Genomic DNA, 23,708 nt, shown 5'->3' with positions numbered 1-23,708 from the left:
TGTAATGCTCTCTACATGGGGCTCCCCTTGAGGAGCACGCAGAGGCTCCAACTGGCGCAGAGTGCGGCCGCGCGGGTGGTTATGGGAGCAACATGGCGCTCCTGTGTAACACCTCTCCTGCGCGAGCTGCACTGGCTCCCAGTGGTCTTCCGTGTGTGCTTCAAGGTTTTGGTTACCACCTTTAAAGCGCTCCATGGCTTAGGACATGGTTATTTACGGGACCGCCTACTACCACAAATAGTCTCCCACTGGCCGGTACGCTCTCATAGAGAGGGTCTCCTCCGGGGTGCCGTCAGCCAAGCAGTGTCGACTGGCGGCCCCCAGGGGGAGGGCTTTCTCTGTGGGGGCACCCACTATCTGGAACGAGCTCCCCCCGGAGATACGGAGGATCCCGGATCTGCGCACCTTCCGCCGTGCTCTTAAGACCTCTTATTCCAGCAAGCCGGCCTGGCCTAATTTTTCTCCCCTTTCTTTTAAATTTTAAATTGAAATTTTAATTTGTTTTAAATTTATTGGGATTTTAATTGTCGTGGGCCAATAATATTTAATTTGGTTTTAAATTGTTTTTAACTTTTGTATTCTGTATTTTATCCTGTGCCTGTTCACCGCCCTGAGTCCTTCGGGAGTAGGGCGGTATATAAATTTAATAAAACTAAACTAAACTAAACAACTAATTCCCTCAACGCTGTCAAACTATTCACTAAGTCTGCATTACTATTTCTATTAGTCTTCTCATCGTTCCTATCACCCAGCTCCTCCCACTTATGACTGTAACTTTGTTGCTTGTATCCTTACGATTTATATTGATTGTTTCCTAGTATAATCTAATTGCTTATTTGTACCCTATGACTATCATTAAGTGTTGTACCTTATAATTTTTGATGAATGTATCTTGTCTTTTTATGTACACTGAGAGCATATACACCAAAGACAAATTCCTTGTGTGTCCAATCACACTTGGCCAATAAAGAATTCTATTCTATTCTATTCTATTCTATTCTATTCTATTCTATTCTATTCTATTCTATTCTATTCTATTCTATTCTATCTTTGAGTCAAAATAGATAAAGGGAAACAAGATTAGAGATACAGATTCATGTGTGATGCAGGTAACATGGAGAGAGGTTTTCTCCCTGTCACAATCAAGCAGTTGCAGCAACAGCAGCCCATTTGGGTAGTTTGAAACAGGGCCCTGGACAGATTTATGTGTCCAGGTCATTAATATCTATTAATGGACATTTACTATCTTCTGCTGGCCTTCTGTATAGATTGCTGGGAAGAAGTGGCTGTGCAAGAGGCCTGTCATACTCCAGGGCCTTCCCAAATCCATCCAGGTTGATACATGACACTAAACTAGAATGTCCTTGATAGATTCAGCGCAGTTCCCATATTGCCAGAGGGCAGCACAGCAGGGTACTGAAGGAGTGCTGAAGGATAACATTTGGCACAGCAATGCTATTTAGTAACATTGTAAGGTTTTAAGAACTACCCAGACACATGACAGAAGGAGCAGAATGGGACTTGCAAGTTGATGTCATTTTTTAATTTGTTGAGTAAAAGCACTAATGCTTTACTTCCTTACTGGTTGCATTTGGAACAGTCACAGTCCAGAGAAGTACGTCTAAAAGTATATTTTCTTCACATGCTCCAGCTCCTATCATGGTTATTTGCATACTTTTTTCCAGGAAGGGTGTATATGTGTGGGAAACTGCAATATAGAACGTGATTGTCATAATATGGATAGCTAAAACACTGATCTTTGTTTCTCTCTTGGATATTTTTTTCAGCTGTACCTTTTCTAACAATTTCACATTATCTGCAAAGGACATTCCTTTAACCTGCTTGATCCTGACTCAGAGTCAAGTCTGTTTAGCTCAGTAATGTCTAAAATGACTGGCAGCAACTCTTTGAGGTTTCAAATGGGAAACTTTCACACTCTACCTAAAAAGATCAAGGATTAAACAACTTAGACTTTCTGCAAACAAAAGAAGAGGATCTACCCTATTATCACAATTTTCCTTCAGTCTTGGGAACATTATAAGATATTGTTTGAGGTATGAGTTTTTCACATGATATCTGTAGATCCCCAGGATTCCATGAGAATTGTATGGAGACTAAAAGAGAAAAAAAGTTTACTTGAATTCAGCCAGACATCCAAAGACGTTTTCTAAGGCCAATCTTTCTAGCTTGGCAGACTGGTGGTGGAGGCAGTTGGGGGGAAAGAGGAGTTTGAAATTTCAATATACTTTCTAACAATTATATTGTCACCATTTGTGCACAGTTCTATTTTAAACTCAGTGCCGAACAGGTATGCAATACGTGCAAGTGTGCTATCCATGCTAACACACTCCTTCCCATGCGCTGCATGCACAACAGCACCATCTGCACATGCGTGCGGCTTTCGCGCAGCTCCTTGTGCACTGCACATGCAATCACACAATCTGCACATGTGCAGTTTTTGCACAATGCACATGCGTGAATGCCATCTATGCATGCATGTGCTGCGAACAAGTACTCGCACACGCATGTGCAAATGTGCATGCATGTGCAGGAGATTTCCAAAGACCAGCTGGCTCCCCTGAATTGCACGCATGCACACCAGAGGCTCGAGCACCACTGGGGTGCACATGCATGTGCAGCTGCAGGTGAGTTGAGTGACAGCTGGCGTGCCTGGAAAGATGGCTTTGCATGCCACCTTGGGCACGTGTGCCATAGGTTCACCACCACGGCTCTATAGTTATTTTATAACTCTCTTTCTATAATTATCTTAATCATCAAAACCATAACTCAAGAGTTTATTATTTTTTTGGTTTCACACAAAAAGTCTATAAGAGGTGTCCACTCAGCAATAAATGTAGATGCTGTCTTTTCTCTGTTCAAAGAAATCAATTAAGCCACCTTGGCAAGTTCCATCATCTTCACCAACCATCTTGTGCATACCATAATCTTGCTGCAGTTATCATGTACAAAAACAGTTTTCCATAGTTTTTTTCACAATTGTTTATCCATCAATCCCGAAAGATCAATACCTAGTTTCAACTATATATTAATCATTAAAATCCTCTGAATCAGTGTATGCATTTGAATCCAAAATTACCTAGCTTTTTTACATATCCATCAGACGTGATAAAATGTCTCTTTTTGTTGTTCACATTTCCAACATAAATTTGAAGTGCTTATATATATTCTAAAAAATATGTCTGATACATATACCAATGTATCTTATTTTATATAAAAAAAATCTCTAGTGCAAATTTCAATCCTTTCAGCCACGTATTTTTCTATTGTTCCATTTGCTTAAGTATTTCTCACAAGTATTTCTTAACAAATTAAGAACATTTTACAATAACAATTAACTATCAGGAGCAAGAAACGGAAATAAAAATGAATTATGTAAAGAGAAAAAAACTGAGTTTACAAATAAACCAGGAAAATGGGTAGCATATCAATTACAAAAAGGAAAACAAAATATTGAAGTTGCAAACCGGAGATCTGTATCAATGGACAACACAGCCATACAAAAAGCATTTCATTATTCAATATTATTCCCATTTGTATAAAGGAAGTGACATCTTTATAGAAAATAGATGAATATTTAAAGAAATAAAATTTACTCAGGATTACAGACGACCAGAGACATAATAAGTTTCTGAAGCCACGGAAAGCTGCCTGGACAGATGGATTAAGAAATGTTTTGAGGATGAACTTTTACAATCTTTACAAAATACGATAAACTACAGAGAGGAAATTTGCCAGAGAATTGGACATATATTATACTATTTATCTAAAGAGAGATAAGATTTGACTTTAACAGGAAAGTATAGGCCAATATCATTATTGAATAATGACTACAAGTTGTTCGCAATTATTCTTTCTGATACTGAATATAATTTTGCAAGAATTTATTCATGAGAATCCATGTAGATTTTTTATCTACCATACAGTTAAGGGATAATATTAGAAATTTGTGGGATATTTCAGAATACTTGGAGCCACACTGATCTTCTCAGATGCAGAAAATGCCTTTCACAGTTGAATTGGGCTTTCTTGTCCAAAGTTCTGGAAGAAATGAATTTTTACAGAACTTTATATAACAGGTAAGACATCTATATTTCACAGAAAGCACAAATAATTGTTAGTGGACATCTAACGAAACCATGTGAGATACAAAAACAAACAAGACAAGTGTTGGTTCTAGACAATCCTTTAAATGGAATTGAAATATTAATGAGCAAATTAAAAGAAGCTGGTGTATTAGCAGGTTTAATAAACAAAGGGTGAAGATATTACAAAAAATATGAAAATAGATCAAACAGAATTGTTTAACAAAACAGGCTTTAAGATTGAGAAGAAGGTAAAATATTTGGGTGTCATAATGATAAATATGAATTGTGTGTTATTTCTAAGTAATCATGATAAGACATGAAGTGAAGTTCAACAAGTTAAACAAGCCATGTTAAGATTGGAGAAACTACAACTATCATTCCTGGAGAGAATTTCTGTAATGAAAATGAATGGCTTGCCTAAAATGATACTTTTGTTTCAGACAATAACTGTTTTGACAACTGATGCATCGTTCAAACTGTGGCAGAAGGATGTATACATACATTTGTTAATTACTGGGAAAAACCACAAGTTAAATATAAAGTGTTACTAGATACAAAGGAAAGAGGAGCATTGAGTTTTCTTGATTTGAAATTTTCTGTTCGATTTTGCTAAAAGAAAATGGATGTTGCTGAGAAACAGAAGGCTTTTTGAGTTAGAAGGACATAACCCAAGATTTTTATGGCATGGATATTAGTGATAAAGTCAAGCTAATGTGGATTTTACAATCATTTCGTTAGATGTGCCATATTGAGAATATGCAATAGATACAAATCCAGGTTGTGTCAAAAACTCCTTGTGATTCTCAGCACAAGAAGCATTTTATAGACAAAAAGTAATAGGTAAACAGAATGACTAACTAATCTAGTAATATACTAGATTTTTCTCAAGGAGAATATAAAATAAAATCAAGAAAATAATAGAAAAGGGATATAGTGTCAATAGTTCTTTTATTTCCAATTATTAGATTTAAAATAGACAAAAGAATTTATGGTTTTGACCATTGTAAAACTGAGTTTAAAATAGAACTGTGCACAAATGATGAAAATGTAATTGCTAGAAAGTATATTGAAATTTCAAACAGAAGAACAGCAAGTGAGAGCATTATAATAAAGTGAGCTTCATTTGCAAATCTGAATTGGATTACAAATTGTCCTCAATTTACAACTAGTCATTTACTGACAATTCAAAGTTAAAATGACACTGAAAAAGGCGACTTATGACCAGTTTTCACACTTATGACCTTTGCAGCATTCCCATGGTTACGTGATCAAAGTTCAGATGCTTGGCAAATGGCTCATATTTATTATTATTGCAGTGTCCTGGCATCATGTGATCTCTTTTTGCGACTTCGTTTTCAAGAAGAGATTGGACAGCCACAAGACAATACATTTGAAGTGCCTTCTTAATGAAATGACTTTTACTTGAACTTTTGCCTACCAGACTGAGCATCCTGTCACTCAAAAGTGAATGGAAAGATGTGCACATGACTTTCACAACCACAAGGTTACATCACATTAAGGTTGAAATAGTGCATGATGCATAGGGTGAGCTGTTTGATGTGACTTCGGTGACATTAGAGAAACTGCCTCCATAGACAAAATAGGGAAACAGAAATAAATAGTCAGAAATGACATTTCCATTAAGTGTCATTCCAGCAATGTAAATTTAAACTATGTCCCATAAGACAGTTTACTGTTTTATCACAAACAAGTTGTTGTCTACAGAAATATTTTAAAATGTAGATTATAAGTAGTCTACAACCACAATTGGAAACAAATTTTATGTTGCGAAGCAAGGCAATTGAGTTGTGTGCAATTTTATGGCCTTTTTGCCATGGCTGTTAAATGAATCAGTGCAGTTGTTAAGTAAATCTGTTTCCCCCCATAAACTTTGCTTGTTGGAAGCTGCCTAGGAATGGCTATCAAATGACCCCAGGACACTGCAACTGTTGTAAATATACACCAGTTGCCAAGTCCCCGAAGTTTGTTCATGTTACTGGGGACACTGAAATGGTTGTAAGTCCAAGGACCCTTCTTTTCAGTGCTGTTGTAACCTAGAATGGTCCCAAAATGAATGGTTGTAAGTCAAGAACTACTTGTACAGTGGAAAACTAAATGGTTCCTGGTGATTTCTAGAAGTTTAGCAAAATCCAATCACACTTGTTTAGAATCCTAACACTATAAAACAGATTAGAAAAGATAAAAATAAAGTTTACTACTTTATCACAGCAACATCCAGATGTGCTGGATTCCATCATAAGCATAAACAAGCCATTTCATTGTTGGAGATGATACAGTCCAGCCTATCATGTCTGGGAGAGCACCAGAGCTCCTTTAAAGTATGCCATACAAAAAAACTAATAGTCAAAAGTTCACAGGAGTTTATTCAATGTTGAATTAATTCTAAAATATCGTTAAAAGTAGAAAAGAATGTAGGTGTGTTGATTATAACCTTTCAGATATTCTACATGGGGCTACTGTTGATTTTAGGGTTCTGGAAGCTTCAACTAGTGCAGAATGAGGCAATGGGGGCAGTCATGTCTGCCCCTAGAGTGATACACAGTACCACTCTGCTCCATCAACTATATTGGCAACCTGTTTGCTTCAAGGTCCAGTTCTTGGTGCTGGTTTTAACTTTTAAAACCCTATAGGCACAGTGCTGGCTTATTTGGGGGGGACCACCTCCTGATTACATCTATCCCACCCATCAAGTCTGGTTGGAGGGATATACTGCAAGTCCCATCTGTGAAAGAAATCGGACTAAGGAGGTGAGTCTTTTCTGCCTTCTGGAACACTGACTCTCCTGTGATGAAGTTAGCCTCAACCTTAGACCTTCCAGAAAGCCCTCAAAACATGGTTCTGGAGAGCCAGGGAATCTCCTGGCAATAGGGAGTCTGCATGTTGGCTATATAATATATTTTTCCCATCATAATCTTGATTTATCCATATTTATGGTTTTTAATTGGTTTGTAGAACATTTTTGTTGGTTTTATTGTATGCCACCCAGAGCCACTTTATGTGCGATAGGCAGCCATATATACTTGGCAAATAAATAAATGAATAGAATTATTCTTCTATTTTAACTTTTTTTTTCAGTCTTATCATTCAAATCTAAAATATAACACTTGCATCCCAGATTCAAAGAAAGCTAGTTGTTCTTAAGTGCCACTGAAGAAACTGGGGATTTAGTTAGCCCCAATTAACTGAAATGTTATCACTGTAATAAGGCTTAAACTCCACTAGTTTTCTCATGTTCCCAAGTATAAGTAATTGGAATAATAAATATTAACAAATCAATGTTGCCTTTCTTTAAATCTCCTGATTGGGGTAATCAAAGTCCTTGCCCTTGGGAAGTAAAACCTGTTCTTCTGACCATTACTGCTTAAATGACCACCAAGTTCCCAAACCCTATAATTAACATTTTTCTCTGCATATTAGCTTGTTTGAAGTAACAAATAACACATCCCTGTGACATTAAAACTGGGACATCTTTTGCTTAATTTAGTTGCAGCAAATACCCACAAAAAGTGTTTGAAGTGATAATTTAAAACTTATATAGAATATTTAAAAATTATAAAAAACAAATTATGTTCAAAAAGGATAACGTTCTTGTCAAGATGCTAAAAGAAGACTTTGCTGTACTGAATTCTCTTAAAATCTGTACTGCAGTTTAAATTGAAAACAAATATGAAGTTTGCAGTGTCACTCCCCCCCCACCTCCCCACAGCTTTGTTATCTTGAAAAAGCCAAATATTTGTAAGCAGAGATTCTCACCATCATGTTCAATTTTGGGTAAAAGCATCAGAGGTAAGAACATTACTAGAACTTTAGAGATCTGGGTCAAATGAAAGAACTAATTATCTGACTATTAACCTTTTCCTGATGTTCTTCTTGCAGTTTCTACTTTGTATGTCTTCAATTTATTCAAAAATAAATTTGCAAACATTTTATATGCTTTTCTCCTGATTGGAATTCCCTCAAGGCCGTTTATATTTTCAGAAGAATCAAAATGATAGAATTCAAAGAAAGTGTTACCATTCCAAATAGCGAGATATCTGTTTGGGATTACGCATGTCTGTCAGTTTTCCTATTATTAAAAAAAATACAATCCGACCACCTGCTTAGCAAAATGGTAAAGCATGTTGACATTTTTATGATTAAATGATTTGAAAGACTAAAGAAAAAGAATGCTCAACTTCTACAAGAGTCTCTTTACAAGACGAAATGAAATAGCTGAAGAAAAAAGTTTTATCATGTTTAAACCTGGCCTTGCTTCCTGGAAAAAGAGTTGCTCAAGTGGTAGTAACTAAAATATAGGAGTAGCTGAATATTTTCTTGTTTAACAGGAATAAAGATCAAGAGCAATCTATAGTTGTTCCAGGCATGGGAAAAGAAAAAATAATCCTGACTCCTCAGGCTATTTGTTATCATAACTGCTTAGTTGTAAAATGGCATGAGGAAATATATTTTTACTATCCTCAGCAGCTAAGAGTATATTCAACAGTTCTAATGTTGCAGGCTAGAGTTAGACGACTAACATACAATGGAGCCTCTGCTAAAAATATATTTTCATATGTTAATTAAGCACTTCTTAGTTAGCGATTCAGTTAGCAATACAATAAGCAACATAATGCCTCTGGCCACCAATTCATTTGCAGCCTTGACCAATCCGGGCATCAATCCATTGATGTATTTTACTTTAATATTTTAGATCCTTTTAGTTAAAAACAAGTAGATAAGAAATTAGTATGTTTTCTTGAAAACATCCTAACATTATCATGGTTAACATTATCATGGTGAAGGTGAATAAAGGGAGCAATCTTGTCAGTCCTGCCTTCTGAAAAATGGGGGTTTTATGATTGGCCATATCCACGACTGGCAGTCATTTTGTACAGAAGGAAGCCTCCCTACACCTGCTCTTGTGTGAGGGTACCCAAGCATTCTTAAAATCCCAAGTGAGTCCACCAATCAAAAACTTTCCTTACCTTATCATAAATTATTTTCATACCTCAAATTCCATATTTAAAGAAGTTTCAAATGATGGAATATTTAAATAGTGACATTCTTCACTAAATATTTTCATATTATATAAATGTGGAAATAATTTATTGCGTCCTTGATGCTAACGTTCTTTCTGCATGTTGATTTGTGAAGATATCTCTTAAAATGTAGCTTAAAGTTTTAGTTTAAAAATATGTGTGTGAAGGTTGGTGTACATAAGATATTAGAGGAAAGCAATTTACATATATTTACAATGACCATATTTTCTTGGAAAAAATAAAGGACAAACCTGAAAAAGGGACAAATCTGACAGAGGCTCATAAGAATAAAAAAAGTTAATTGTTTATGTTTAAAACTTGGATTTGCAAAGGAAAATTCAAGAGCAAAACCCAGTAATACAAAGCATATATTCTAATAAAAATATCTAAAACCAAAGTATTTTATTTTTAAAATAAATTTTTAAAACCAAACATTTTATTTTTAAAAGACAACTCATTTCCCATATTTTTTACATCAATGTGAAAGCCTGTGTATTAAGTGTTATCACTTGCATGCTGGCTGGGCAATTCTGGGAGTTGAAGTCCACCTATCTTAAGTTGCCAACTTTTGAAAAATGCTGGCTTATATGAATTGGGTAAAACCACAGATCACAAGAACAATTTGTTGTCTACAGAATTATTTAAAAATGTAGATTACAAGTAGTCTAGGCAATTGAGTTGTGTGCAATTTTATGGCCTTTTGCCATGGTTGTTAAATGAATCACTGCAGTTGTTAAGTGAATATATTTCCCCCCATAAACTTTGCTTGTCGGAAACTACCTAGGAATGTCAGAAATGGCTCTCAAATGATGCCAGGACACTGCAACTGTTGTAAATACACGCCAGTTGCCAGGTGCCCAAAGTTTATTCATGTGACTGGGGACATTGAAATGGTTGTAAGTCCAAGGGCTAGTCATAAGTCCCTTTTTTCTGTGCCGTTGTAACCTAGAATGGTCCCAAAATGAATGGTTGTAAGTCGAGAACTACTTGTACGCTGGAAAACTAATAGTTCCTGGTGATTTCTAGAACTTTAGCAAAATCCAATCACACTTGTTTAGAATCCTAGCACTATAAAACAAACTAGAAAAGATAAAAAGTTACAAGATTCTTTCTCTTAATACTGTTTTAGGTGAAGCACAATCACCGCGGAATTGAAATTTCTCCTTCTTTTAAGTATGTCTACTCAAATCCACATATCCCAAGGTATTCTTGTCTTAATGAAGAAAACAAGTTTTCATTTTTCTTCCTTCACTTGAACACTTCAAGCAGACCAAATGAAAAGAAAAAAACCTTCTCTACCTCTCCATCTATAACTCCTAGAAGTTCTAGGATTACACTGTAAATCAAAAACTGATAATCCTGGCTGCATTCTGAAGTTTGATTTTATGAAACCCAGGTATCCAATGTTTGTTAAGGGAAGATGTGGCAGAGTAAGGAAAGGCTCCACCCAATCCTGTACTAGAAAACATTAAAGCAGACACATAAGTAATCGCTGAGAGCTAAAGCAGAAAATCAGATAAACTGCAGGCTACAGCTAATTTGAATTCCTATTAGATTATTATACTCTGAAATTAACACAACTCTCAAATCATTGTGTCATAATTGTAGATGCCAAAGTAATTTTGATGGCAATGTTTGATTTCAAATATTAAATAAAATGTAGGTGGCTTTTTCAAAATTTTGATGTACTGCATCGATAAGTTTTTTAAGAGTCAATGCTTCTATTTCCTATTGAAGCTGAATTCATACTTCCAAATTATTGACTTGATACTTTCAGTATCAAGTGATGGCTTCTACAAACAGCCAGCACGGACCAATAATTGCAAATAGATATAATCTTAAGAGCAGTAAGTGAAAGCAGAATGATGCAAATCATTCCTTCTTTTTTATTTAGAATTTCTTTCCCATTCCCTCCTTCCTTCCTTCAAACTCTGCTAATTTTCAACTAGTAAAGCTGAAAATAGTTGTTTCATAAGGCGGGACTTTGGGATTCACAGTGTTAAATTCATAGACTTTGTTCTGGCTAAGCAAATAATATGCTTAGTCATAAGAGAATGGGGTGGCCTTTGTATTTCTGGGGAGCATCACCATGAGGCTTGATATAATGCTAGCTGGCTGGCAAAAATAAGATGTGACCTACGATTGCTAGATCTTTCTTAGTGACTCTCATACACAACACATTCTATAATGGCACAATCATATAGCTACACACAGGGACATTTTCTCAAAAAAACAACACCACCAAACAAACAAAAAACAACTCTACATGTCCTCAGTAGTGCAAGTGGTTCAAATTGGTGCAATTGGTGCAATTTCTTAAATGTTAATTATGAGTCATTAGCATTAGCAAGGGAGCACTTATAGTACTGAATGCCATTTCAGATGAGATGCCCAGCTAATCTAGCATTCTGATCCCACATAGTCTATCCAGTTGTTTGTGAGAAAGCATTAGGCAGCATGTGAAAACAACTGCTCCCTTCTCTTTATATTCTCTAGCCAATAGTACGGAGAAGCATGTTGACTTTACAATACTTTTTACAGCCATCTTGACCAGTAGCTATGATAGGTTTACACTATCTCCCATGACTTTATCCTCTAGACCTCTTTTAAAACTGTCTGAGTTCATAGCTCTTACATCTTGGGTTAATTAATCACATAACTTTACGATAAGACTATATGAAGAAGCACTTCTTTGGATTGATTCTGAATTTTCCACCTTCAGGTTATATTTAAGACTCTTTTACCATACCCTGCCTACCTTAATTGTATATGTGTTTATGAGATTTCCCCCTTATTTTTTTTTCCTCATCCAAAAATGTTTTGAGTGTTCTGACTTCACTTATTCCAAGTATGGCTGTAGTATAGATTTTTATAAAAGAATTATGATATTGCAATTTTATTTTGAACTTGTCCTGATTTCCAATATCAAAGCAGAGCAACAAAACTAAGTTTTTATCAAGCTATTCACCACAATCCTTATGCTGTATGTTCGTTATTAGTCCTAATGCGTACCTTGAATCATATGACTGGCCACCCAGTTTTGTATAGGACTGAACTATATATGACTTCACTATTATAGATTTTGAATTGGGAGTTTATGCCAATTTATTAATATCACTAATGACAAAAGGCTTTTTCAATATACACAATATATGAAAAAAATATTGAGAAGAGGTGTGGAATCTAACAGATATACTGAAAAATCTGATCATTCATATAAGACATTTCATTTGTTGAAAAGTGCTAGGTAAATATTACCAAAATTAGAAGTTTCTCTCTGGTTATTCTATGTAATCTATAGCATATTACTGTTTCCATTGATTTTGGAAAAAATTAAGTGTGGTGTTCTTTGGATGAATAAAAGAATCACAGTAACATTTTAGGGATTCTGAGGACAAGGCTCATCAATATATCAACTAGACTTTTATTTCAATTTAAAACAGGTAACTTTAGATTTCAGTTTCTGAAAACCATAGAATGAATGTCTTACAATCCCTTCTTCTACAAAGTGTTGTAGTTATTTAACATTACCTGAGATACCAGGGTACACACACACAAAAAGATTTGTGCTAAAAAAATAAAAACCAACGTAATAGGTGTTCAATGTCATGGAATGGTTATTCCATATTGATGATAAGCATAGAGACCCAATTTTAAAGATGAGCTCATTTTCTAAACCTGATGATAACTAAACTGGAACGTATCCTGAGAATCTACCAAGTTCTTTAGCCTGCACCTGAAACCTTGTAGCATTTTTTGAGACTTAAGTTCTAAAAAAATACAGAGAAGACTGAATTATAAAAAGATTCGAGAATAGGATGTACGGAACATTAAAAAAAAACACCAAAATTTAATTCAAGGTACCTATTTTTGCTGCCCAAACTGCATACAGCATTTTTTTCATGGAAAGTTAATCTAAGTACAAAGAGAAAAAATCTAAAACAATGCACGCTCATGTATACCGTAAAACCCCCCACAAATGTTTATTTTGCCATTAATAACCGTGCATGACTTAATTACATTATACTTACATTTATTTTATTGCAGACATGCATTTCATTTTTTTTACAAAATTAAACATTGGGTTTTATCAATATGGTAGTTTAGATACAAACATCTCTGGAAATCAGAATATCTTTAAGCAATACATCAGAATGATTACTCCACAAAATGAACTTTATAGAAATGAGTTGAAAAGAAGCACTTTAACTGATGGAATAAGAGTCAGAATTAGGATCCTAATTTTTTTTTTCACAGGCAACTTTATCATATACATTAAATACCTACAATTTAAATTGACTTTTTCTTATAAAGGTCACTATGTAATAACGCATCCACCTCAGCAATTTAGTCTCCAGAAGCATTGGGATTTCAACTCTCTGGTAAATCCCACTTCAACTGGAGTACACCAGACTGAATATCACTAATCTTTATGATCAAGATAACAACCTACACAACCTGTAATCACTGTCTGATTTTCCTTTCCCTTTTTCCCTCTTAGATATAGCTTTCACTCACTGTACCACACACAGGAAAACGGCTAATCTTTTTAGTTTCACAAGTAAAAACTACCTCTGTGGGTGTTATTAACATTTGACATTTATATCAAAAAGATGGTTCAAAGTTCACTATACAAAGAAAGTAGCTGTACCATCACTTTCTAGCTCAATCCCATCTCAGAAGATTAGACAGTACATATTTTAAAAGGAGTCTGGGTTGAATTTTGGAATAATTATTGTCAAATTAATGCTCATTACTAAATTGGCTCTTATGACTTCCAGATATATTTGGTAAATTATAATATATGAAACATACTTGTATATGATTTGGCTACTGATGGAAATATTCAATTTCAAGCTATCACTGAAAGCAATTATGGTTTTTACCTGTGGACATCCACACTCCATAAAAAGTGTTTCCTCACTCAATTTATTACCAAAATGCTACTGCAGTATTAAATTATGACCCTGTTACCATACTGATCATAACTCACACATATTGCCTCAAAGTTACAACATTAACAGGAACTTGCAGTCTCTAATGCCCTAGGGAGAAATGTCAGTGGGAAACTTACAAAACACTCCTGCAGACTTGGGATATGACACCAAGGCATCATATGTATTTCACAATCTATAATCTGTGTTGTGGAATGATTACACTTGAAACCCTATTTACACTCCTTGTTGTGATTAGGAAGGCTAAGAGAAAAAGTATGATTTATTTAAAAGAAATTATCAGCACTTTTGGTTTACTAAGTACTAAGTGTAACTCCCTGCCCATCATCTTCTCTTTATTCATAAGGATCCATCTTGGCTACAGGTGCTTTACATTTTCCTACTATCAGAATACTCACAGCAGGCAATTTACCTAGGAAAAGCTAAAAGCTTAAGGGGATCTAGAGAACAACAAAGCCCTATGAAACTCCTTCAGCAAACCCAGAAGGCGCCTATTAATGCCCATTCCTGCCCACTGGGTTTTATCAGATACTCAAATATAATTCCAGTTACTATCAACTTTTCCTTCCTCAAGGTATTACTCAGACCTGATGCAAAGCAAACTGCACACCCATGCCTAAAGGGGCCAGGAAGCGTTTAACTCTCTTTTTTTTAACTAAAGACTTTCAAGTCAATATACATTTTTTTTTTAAAAAATCTGCACATCACAAAAACCCTTTGCAACCCGTCTCTGCATTCAGACCTACTGGATTCTTTTTACCTGGGCGGAATTTTCCTCGTCTAGGGTCCAACTTCCCAGACTGACATATCCATTAACTAGGAGTTAATAAGTTGTTGCGCGTGTGCTGACACGGGCATGCCTTTCGTACGGATGTCTCTCCTTCCCTTCACCGTCCTCCCCCCCCACCCCCCTCAGCCCCGGACAGTCAGCCTTATCTTTCCACAGAGTTCGCGTAGGGTAACCCCATCCGGAAAGACTTCAACTCCTTCTCCCGACCACTCTCACAACCCCCCGAGCCTGGAGAGGAACTCTCATGAGGAAACCCTGCGCCTCCGACTCTGATAGGGAAGAAGACCTGTCCTTGCCTGGCACGGCCCTCCTAGAGGTCCGCTGCCCCCCCCCCCAAAAAACAAAGTTTCTTCTGCCTTTTTGCGGCGCCAGCTCCCCTATTCCGAGACACTCCCCCCCCCTCCATCCCGGTCCCGACGCATCTCCCACAGCCGCCCCACTCCCGCTGGACCCAGAGACACGTGCCTCCACGGACCGAGTTCCCCAGAACGCCTCCTAGAGTCGCAGCGAGTGGCAGCCGCTACTGAGGCGGGCGGGCACTCTGGGACTCTGCCCGTGTGGCTCGCTCTCTCTCCTGTCCCGACGCGCCGCGTGAGCCTCCCGCTTGCCTCGTTCGCTCCCGCACTGACCTGACGCTGTCAACGCGGCAGGAGCAAAGCCTTCGCCTGTAGTGCCATGGGTTCCCCCGCCCGGCCCGTCCTATGGGCAGGCCCCGCCTCTTGGTCCCGCGGCTACACTTCCCCCGCCCTCCAGCCAACCTCCGCGTCCCACCCACCCACCCGGGAGCGCCCCGAGCGGCAGCGCCGGAGCCGCTTTCTGCTTATCCGCTGACCCCGGCCGAGGGTCGAGGCGAGCTCTGGCGACGTGGGCATTGGGTCTCCGGCTCTCTGGATTGCGCCGAGCGATTAATAACAGAGCGGGTGCTAGAAAAGGGGGTTCCACGTGCTGGAGAGGAACCCGAGAGAAAATGCGCGCAATTTGAATACAGCCCTGTGAAAGGATAGGAAGCTGCGGGGTGGCGTCTTGGGAGGTTTTTTTGGGTGGGTGGGTCGGGTGCTCAAAATGCAGCCTTTAAGGAACCAGCCCGACGCTCGCTTTCCCACGTGCACGTTTTCTCCACGGACTAGTTTTCCCATGGACAGTCTTGGTCTCTCTGTCCCCATAAGTGTCGGAGTCTGTTTTAGGGTTGTCCCGGTAAATCTACACTACCACCACTCCCGCTTTGGACGACCCTCAATTTTGTAATTGGCTTTCCTCTCGATAGGAAATGAAAAAAGAAAATAGGAAATGCAATATGTACTTTCCTTCCTCTGTATTGCACTACTTTTATTTCCTTGCTCCTTTGTTGCCTCTCTCTCTCTCTCTCTCTCTCCCTCTCCCTTAGGGTTTGGACACAAAGATGAGAGATTTGGCATTCTTGGAACAATCAGCTGTTTGGAATTTTGTTACTAGTAGCGTTTTCCTTTTCCTTTTGCAACTTTAATAAGCAGTTTGAAGAATTTCAAAAGGACACTTGCAGTTTCGGTTGTCCAGGCCTCTGCTGCCCTGTTTTGAATTTCTGTCGTCCAAATGTGGTACCCTCTTCATGGTTTTTAAGATCCTTCCAATATTGGTAGGTGAGATGGACCCTGGTGGACTCCCAGAAGGTACGGGTAGTCCTCGACTTAACAACAGTTCATTTAGTGACATTTTGAAGTTATAACAGCACTGAAAAAGTGACTTAGGACCATTTTCCACACTTACACTGTTGCAGCATCCCCAAGTCATGTGATCAAAATTCAGACGCTTGGCAAAGGATTCATATTTATAACGGTTGTAATGTGCCAGTGTCATGTGATCACATTTTACAACCCTCTGCCAAGCAAAGTCAATGGGGAAGCCAGATTCACTTAACAACTGGGTTACTAGTTTAAAAACTGCAGGGATTCATTTAACAAATGTGCAAGCAAGGTTGTAAAATGAGGCAAACCTCTCTTAATGTCTCACTTAGCAACAGAAATTTTGGGCTCAATTTTGGTTGTAAGTCGAGGACTACCTATATTAAGATTACAGTGCTACTGCTAGATCAACATCTAATTGTATCTTTGACTTGATAACAGTGTGTTGGTTAAAAGGAATTACCATTACAGTAAGGATACAGATATGTTTAAAAATGCAAACAGGTAATACCTTGCAAATCATCAGAAAACATCAGGGGTGGGGCTTAACTAGCAAGTAGTGCATATATGTATGCAAGTATATGCATACTTGCCTCCACAGATCAAGTTATTCTTTCTCTCTCTTTCCCTCCTTCCCTACCCCTCTCCCTCCCTCCTTCTCTAACTATCTCTCCCACCCCCCTTCTCATGCTACATATGTATAGTCTGATAAAGCCAGCAGGAGTTGAATTCTACTTGAAGGAGACTAACTACTAAGGCAAAAATAAAAATGGGATTCTTAAACCTGTCTGAAATGGCAGGCTAATCTAAATTATCTCTAAATTCTGCTAAGGTACACTTAGAATATCCTTAAATGAGACACAATAATTATCAGCGAGTCAGATATATTTCTTACAAAAGTATTTCTAATACCATGATAGATTAGTTTCTTTGTTTAAAATGTAATGGCTTTGCTCCAGCTCCAATTAACCAGGCATGGCAACCCAGTCATTTGCAAGTCACTCAGTCCTTCTGGCTTTGTGGTCTTGTTCATCAGCAATTACATGACAATTTCAGTCAAAGGAGTTCTAAGTAAATCTGGAGAGGGTTATTTTTTTAAATCCATTAAAATTAGTTGAATTAAATTAATCAGCCATATCAGTCACTTTGTTCTGTTGGTTTCAATGGGTGATTAAGGGCAAAAGTCTGCTTTTAATGGGAAATAACTTCCAGTGAAGATTACTCCTAAATAACTGTACCCTGAATTACAGTTTTCATCAAAATAATCTGTTCTTGATTATAGCTATTTTATTATGAAGAGTAATTATTTTATACATGGCTAATAAGTAATGTGTAAAATACAGGGCCACATTGTTTAATGAATTAACCATTTAGATTAATTGATTGAAAAACTTATAAAAAATCAAGATCAGGACTCCCTGCACTCATTCAAGCCCTGGGCATCTCATGTCTGGACTACTGCAATGTGCTCTACATAGGGCTACCCTTGAAAAGCATTCAGAAGCTACAACCAGTGCAGAGTGCATTGGTGTGGCCAGCCTTTGGGGCCCCTAGAATGGCCCACGTTATACTGCTGTTCCGTGAGCTGAACTGATTGCCGGTCTGCTTCCAGGTGCAATTGAAGGTGTTAGTTATTACCTATAAAGCCCTACATGGCATGGGTCCATGTTACCTGAGGAACTGTCTCATCCCAATGGGATGGGCCTACCCCATCCATGCCAGCAGAGGAGGCATGTTGCAGATCCCATCAGTCAAGGAATTTTGGCTGCCAAGGTCCAGAAGAAGAGCCTTCTTTGCAGTGGTTCTTGCCCTTTGGAACATCTTAACACCCGTGGTGAGATCTGCTCCCATCCTCCTGGCCTTCCATAAGGGCCTAAAGGGATGGCTCTGCCAGCTGGCTTGGGGGATGCCTAATAGCAGATCCCAACTCATCTTCTATACACCTTGTTCTTTCCCTCCTCATCTTTTCATCATAGCTTATTATTTTATTGCTATATACCAGGGGTGTCAAACTGCATCAGGCCCATGGGATGCTTAAATCTGGCTCACGGGGCCAGCCTGGAAATATCAAAGGACTAGCCCACGGGGCTTCTGCTGGCCAAAATGGGCCATGGGGGGGCTATGTGGGGACCTTGTGGGTCCTTTGCGTGGCCCGTTTTTGGCTGGCAGAGTGCTGTTGGAGGCCAGGGATGACAACAGGTCACACGGGCGCCATGCAGGGCCATGCCACGTGGGCCATTTTTGGCCGGGACAGTGCAGCTGAAAATGAGGTGCAGGGGGCCCATGCACGGCCCTCCTGTGTTCCATTTTGGCCGGCAGGATGCTGCAGGAGGCGTCCGTCCCATCTCCCCCCCTTGCTTCCCTCACTGCTGGCACACGGAAGAACAGTACAATGCTGATCCAGCCCTTCAAGAAATCCAATTTGACACCCCTGGTATATACTGTATCTTTGTATTGTTTTATTGTTTTTAACTTTGTAAACTCCCCCAGAGTCACCTTGTGGCAAGATGGGCTGAAAATAAATGAATGAATAAACAAACAAACAAATATATAAGCTTCCAATGAATTTATGCAAGGGCTTTTGGATGATCTCTGAAAACTTCTCCTTTTACATTCATGTAGAATGAATGGGATTTTCTAAGGTAATATTTTTATGGCGTGTCTAAACTAGATTAAAAAATGGGGATTTTTTGACTTCCTAAATATTTTTAATTTTTATAGAAATGAATGTAAATGAGAGCCAATGTGTTCAGTGTTAAGAGAAATGATGCCATGGACATTGTTGCCTACTCACAACCAGAGAAACTCCCTGGGTGATTCATACTCTTATCAGTCAGTCCTATCTCACAACCTACCTGTTATTGGGGAAACTAGGGGGAGGGACCATTGTGCATTCTGCCTTGAGCAGTTGAATGAAAGATGGAATATAAAAATAATATTCAAATGAATGGAATACAGTACTTAAGGAATTTGCTTCAAAATCACGATGAATTGTTTAAGATCTCTTCACCAACTGGCAGGAATGCAAGTTAAAATAACTCTACAAAGTTTGGAAATGTCTGTGAGATGTCCCCTGACATGGACCTTAAGGATCTACTTTTTGAAGATATTTTTCTTAATTAAATTTAAGAGATTGTTAAAGTCCAAATGTTCTCATAATGCAAAAAATGGATGAATTGAGATTAGCTCTTTTCATCTGAAACCTTAAGATTATCACATCGATTCTTGGTAAAATTGTAGTTGCTGTGTGTTACAGTGGTCACTGACTCCATTGCTTTTACTTAGATCATGCTTACTCAGTTTAATGGCACTTGTTGAAAATTAATGAAAAAGGTTGCACATTTATAGTGCAATCTTATAAATGTGGAAGTAAGCTTTGTGTCAAATGGCTAAATATTGGCCATTGTTTCCTGGTTCTCTTGGTTGACTGTCGGTATTTTTTAAAAAAATTCTCTTTCATTTATAAAGAAATTGGGAAGAAAACTGGTTTTTTTTTACTAAATAAAGGCTTTTAAAAATTAATTTCAGTGTTATAAATATATCTGAGCTAAATAAACATGAATTTATAAACACTAATATTTTAAGGCAAATAAATATAATCCATATAAAACAACCTTATACCAATAGAAAATAAATTTAATTTCTCACTTACTCCCATAATTGCAGAAAGTAAATAAATATTAAACTATATTTCCAATAAATTATGATAGACAGAGAATTAATAATTTAAAGACCATAAAAGTAATAAGCAGGTAAATATGGGCACCTTTGCAAGCTTTCTTGCATTTACTAAAGATTTTCACTTGATATGAGAAATAAAATGCACATGGTGTTTATATCTGATGGAATTGTAAGTAGCTCAAGTGAAATCCTTTGGAGAATTGTTTTTAGAAAGACCCAATGGTGGGATTCAGCCAGTTCTCACCACTTCGGGAGAACCGGTTGTTAACTTTCTGAGCAGTTTGGCAAACTGGTTGTTGGAAGAAATCATTAGGGCAGAGAACCGGTTGTTAAATTACTTGAATCCCACCACTGGAAAGACCCATTAAGTTCAATTTATTTTTATTTTATTAGTCATATTTCTATGCCGCCCACTCTCCGAGGACTCTGGGCGGCTTACACCAAAGACAGAATACTAAATAGCATATTGCCCCCAACAATCTGGGTCCTCATTTTACCCACCTTGGAAGGATGGAAGACTGAGTCAACCTTGAGCCGGTGAGATTTGATCCGCTGATCTGCTGAACTAGCAGTCAGCTGAAGTAGCTGCAGTACTGCACTCTAACCACTGTGCCACTTCGGCTCTATATAATGTGATTTTCTTCCAATGCTGTACCCATGTACCTTGGAATAGGCATGTGTACACATTTGCCATGCAAAGGGTTGCCCAGAAATCCAGTTGATCTTTAGAAATAAACTTTGCATAGCATAATGTAGCAAGGTTATGCTAAGCAACAACTATCTTCCTTTATATGCAGTTACTTAGAATTATCTTCCTTTATATGCAGTTACTTAGAATAGTGTCCCCCCCCCAACCTTTTGGGCACCAGAGACTGGTTCGGTGGAGAAAGGTTTTTTTCTGTGGTTTCGCATGCTTCCTGCTTCCTGAGGATGGGGGCTTCGCTTCTTTGCACAACCCAATTCTGACATGACGTGGCCTGGTTCCAGTCCGTGGACCAGGGATTGGGGATCCTTGGCTTAGAAGGCACCTTATTATTCTCATTTACCTACCCTGTTTTCCCCAAAATAAGACATCCCCTGATAATAAGCCCAATCGAGCTTTTGAGTGCATGGCAGTAAGGCCAAGCACTTATTTCCGTGTTCAAAAAAATATAAGACAGGGTCTTATTTTGGGGGAAACGCGGTAGTTATTTAGTTGAATGAACAATATAGAGGAACATGCTTATGAAAGTGTGTTTCTCCTATTAACCATAATGCTTTATGAAAATTCATCTCAACAATATTGGAAAAAAAAACCTTGATCAGTTTCTTGCCACCAATTTCAATAATCTCAAACTATTCTACATACATGTTTATCCAAGCTCAAAATGCTCTAGAAGAATCAAAACATTTTCCCATCCCTTGTTTTTCTCTTGACAAAGATCACAAATTAGAATGGCTGCAGTAATCTCAGTACCAAATCCAGTTAAGAATTACATTGATATGAATTGAGATCATCATTCCATCCAGAAGCGTGAATGAAGTCTCTAGAAAGTTTATTTAAGGGATTTGTATTTTATAAACAATGACAAAGATTAAAAACACAGAATAAAATAATGTTGCTTACTGATTGTTTCATTCAGCTACTGCATGAATTTACAATGGTGCTGAAAAAATAATTTTATAACTAATATCCACATTTAAGAGCTTCACATCATCCCTTAATCTTATAGTCTACAGGTCCTGTGTCTAATCTGTTTTTTCCCTCTCTATCTTGTAGAGAGGAGAGGAAGGAATTACAAGAGAGTAAGCAGGTATACAATGGGAAAATCACATCAAAGCAATGTGTTGACAGCTGCAAGTGCATTAAGCAAACAGCCTCGTGTATTCCAGGGGTGAAATGCTCCCAGTTCGGACCGAATCCCCCAATACAATAGCGATGGGGGCGGGTGGTTCAGAGAACCGGTAGCAAAAATCGCTGCCCCCCCACCACTATGCCCAGCTGAGCTGCAGGATCATCAGAGGCTTTTTTTTTTTACTTTAAAAAGCATATTTTCTTCAACTTCTTCCACTGAAAAAATGCTTTTAAAAGTAAAAAAAAAAGCCTCTGATGATCACGCAGCTCAGCTGGGATCGTCAGAGGCCTTTCAAAGTATTTTTTTCTGCAACCTCTTCGGCCGAAGAGTTGGTTAAAAAAAATGCTTTGAAAAGCCTCTGCCAATCAGGCAACACAGCTGGGATCGTCAGAGCCTTTTCAAAGCATTTTTTAACCACCTCTTCCGCTGAAGAGGTTGCAGAAAAAATGCTTTAAAAGTTTCTCTGACGATCCCAGCTGAATTGCCTGATCATCAGATAGGCTTTTAAAAAAATATCTGACAATCAGACAACTAGCTGGGATGTCAAGAGAGGCTTTTTTAAAAAAAATGCTTTGAAAAGCCTCTCTGATGATCAGGCAACTCAGCTGGGATCATCAGAGAGACTTTTAAAGCATTTTTTTCTGCAATCTCTTCAGCGGAAGAGGTGGTTAAAAAAATGCTTTGAAAAGGCTTTGACGATCCCAGCTGAGTTGCCTGATGGGCAGAGGCTTTTCAAAACATTTTTCTGCATTTGCAGAAAAAATGCTTTGAAAAGTTAAAAAAAAAAAGTTGGCAACACCTACCCAGTCACATTACCCACCACCACCACCAAGCCACGCCCACAGAACCGGTAGTAACAAATTTTACATTTCACCCCTGGTGTATTCCCAATTATTTGCCTGTTTACTTTCTTGTAATCTCGTAACTCTCAAATCTGTGCATTCTGTGAGGGTGTGTAGAAAATGGATCAGATGGGAAAGATTGCCTACAGAAGTCACATGGGTTTTTTTCCCCCTAACCCCTCTGATAGAACAGAAAGATTGGATCGGGAAGGATCACAAGAGAGTAAGCAGGCACACAATGGAGAATACACATTAAAAGCAATGCACTGGTTCCAGCAACCACAAACATACTATGCAAACATCCCTGTGCATTAGTTACTGCTTCGGTTAGTGACATAGTTGCCAATCCCCGTAACATGAAAAAGACAATATAATAAACAAAGCCTAAATCATAATTGCATTTAAATTCTCAATATGATTTCAAATCAGGTGCCAATGTCTTACCATAATTCTCAGGGAAAAAAGTACCAGGGTTTAAGTCTTTACAGCAGATCAACAATGTCAGAGCCATCTAAATCTTGGAGGGCATGCAAGGGACGCTCTGCCCACCCGCCTGGACGTCTCTGCACATGTGCATGCACAAGCTCACACACGTCCACGAGCGAACTGGTAGTGATGGGATTTGAATCCCACTACTGATCCCCACCACCATACATCTGTGCAACATCACTATTTTACAAACTCTATTGGCTTCCTACAGGCATGTAGTGCAATTCACAATGTTGGTTATCACCTTTTAAGTTCTAAAAACATTGGAGCATTTTTGATGCTTGAGTACATTTTTTCCCCATTTCTGTACATT

The 23,708-nt window shown here is 38.1% G+C and overlaps 1 protein-coding gene across 2 annotated transcripts in view; it reads right to left on the bottom strand.

The window, feature by feature from the left end:
- PPARG (peroxisome proliferator activated receptor gamma) overlaps positions 1 to 15,606 on the bottom strand; it is a 73,226-nt gene extending 57,620 nt beyond the window's left edge. The window contains exon 1 of one of the 2 annotated variants that reach the window (XM_034438181.2): positions 15,520 to 15,606. The gene's annotated coding sequence lies outside the window, so the exon portion shown is untranslated. The other variant, XM_034438191.1, reaches the window with a different exon arrangement.
- Positions 15,607 to 23,708: the final 8,102 nt, after the last annotated feature.

Source organism: Pantherophis guttatus, chromosome 2 (genome assembly GCF_059756535.1).
Source record: "Pantherophis guttatus breed Tessera chromosome 2, ASM5975653v1, whole genome shotgun sequence".
Classification (NCBI taxonomy): domain Eukaryota; kingdom Metazoa; phylum Chordata; class Lepidosauria; order Squamata; family Colubridae; genus Pantherophis; species Pantherophis guttatus.
Note: the sequence above shows the minus strand (reverse complement) of the source record. Positions and strands in the feature narration are given on the sequence as shown.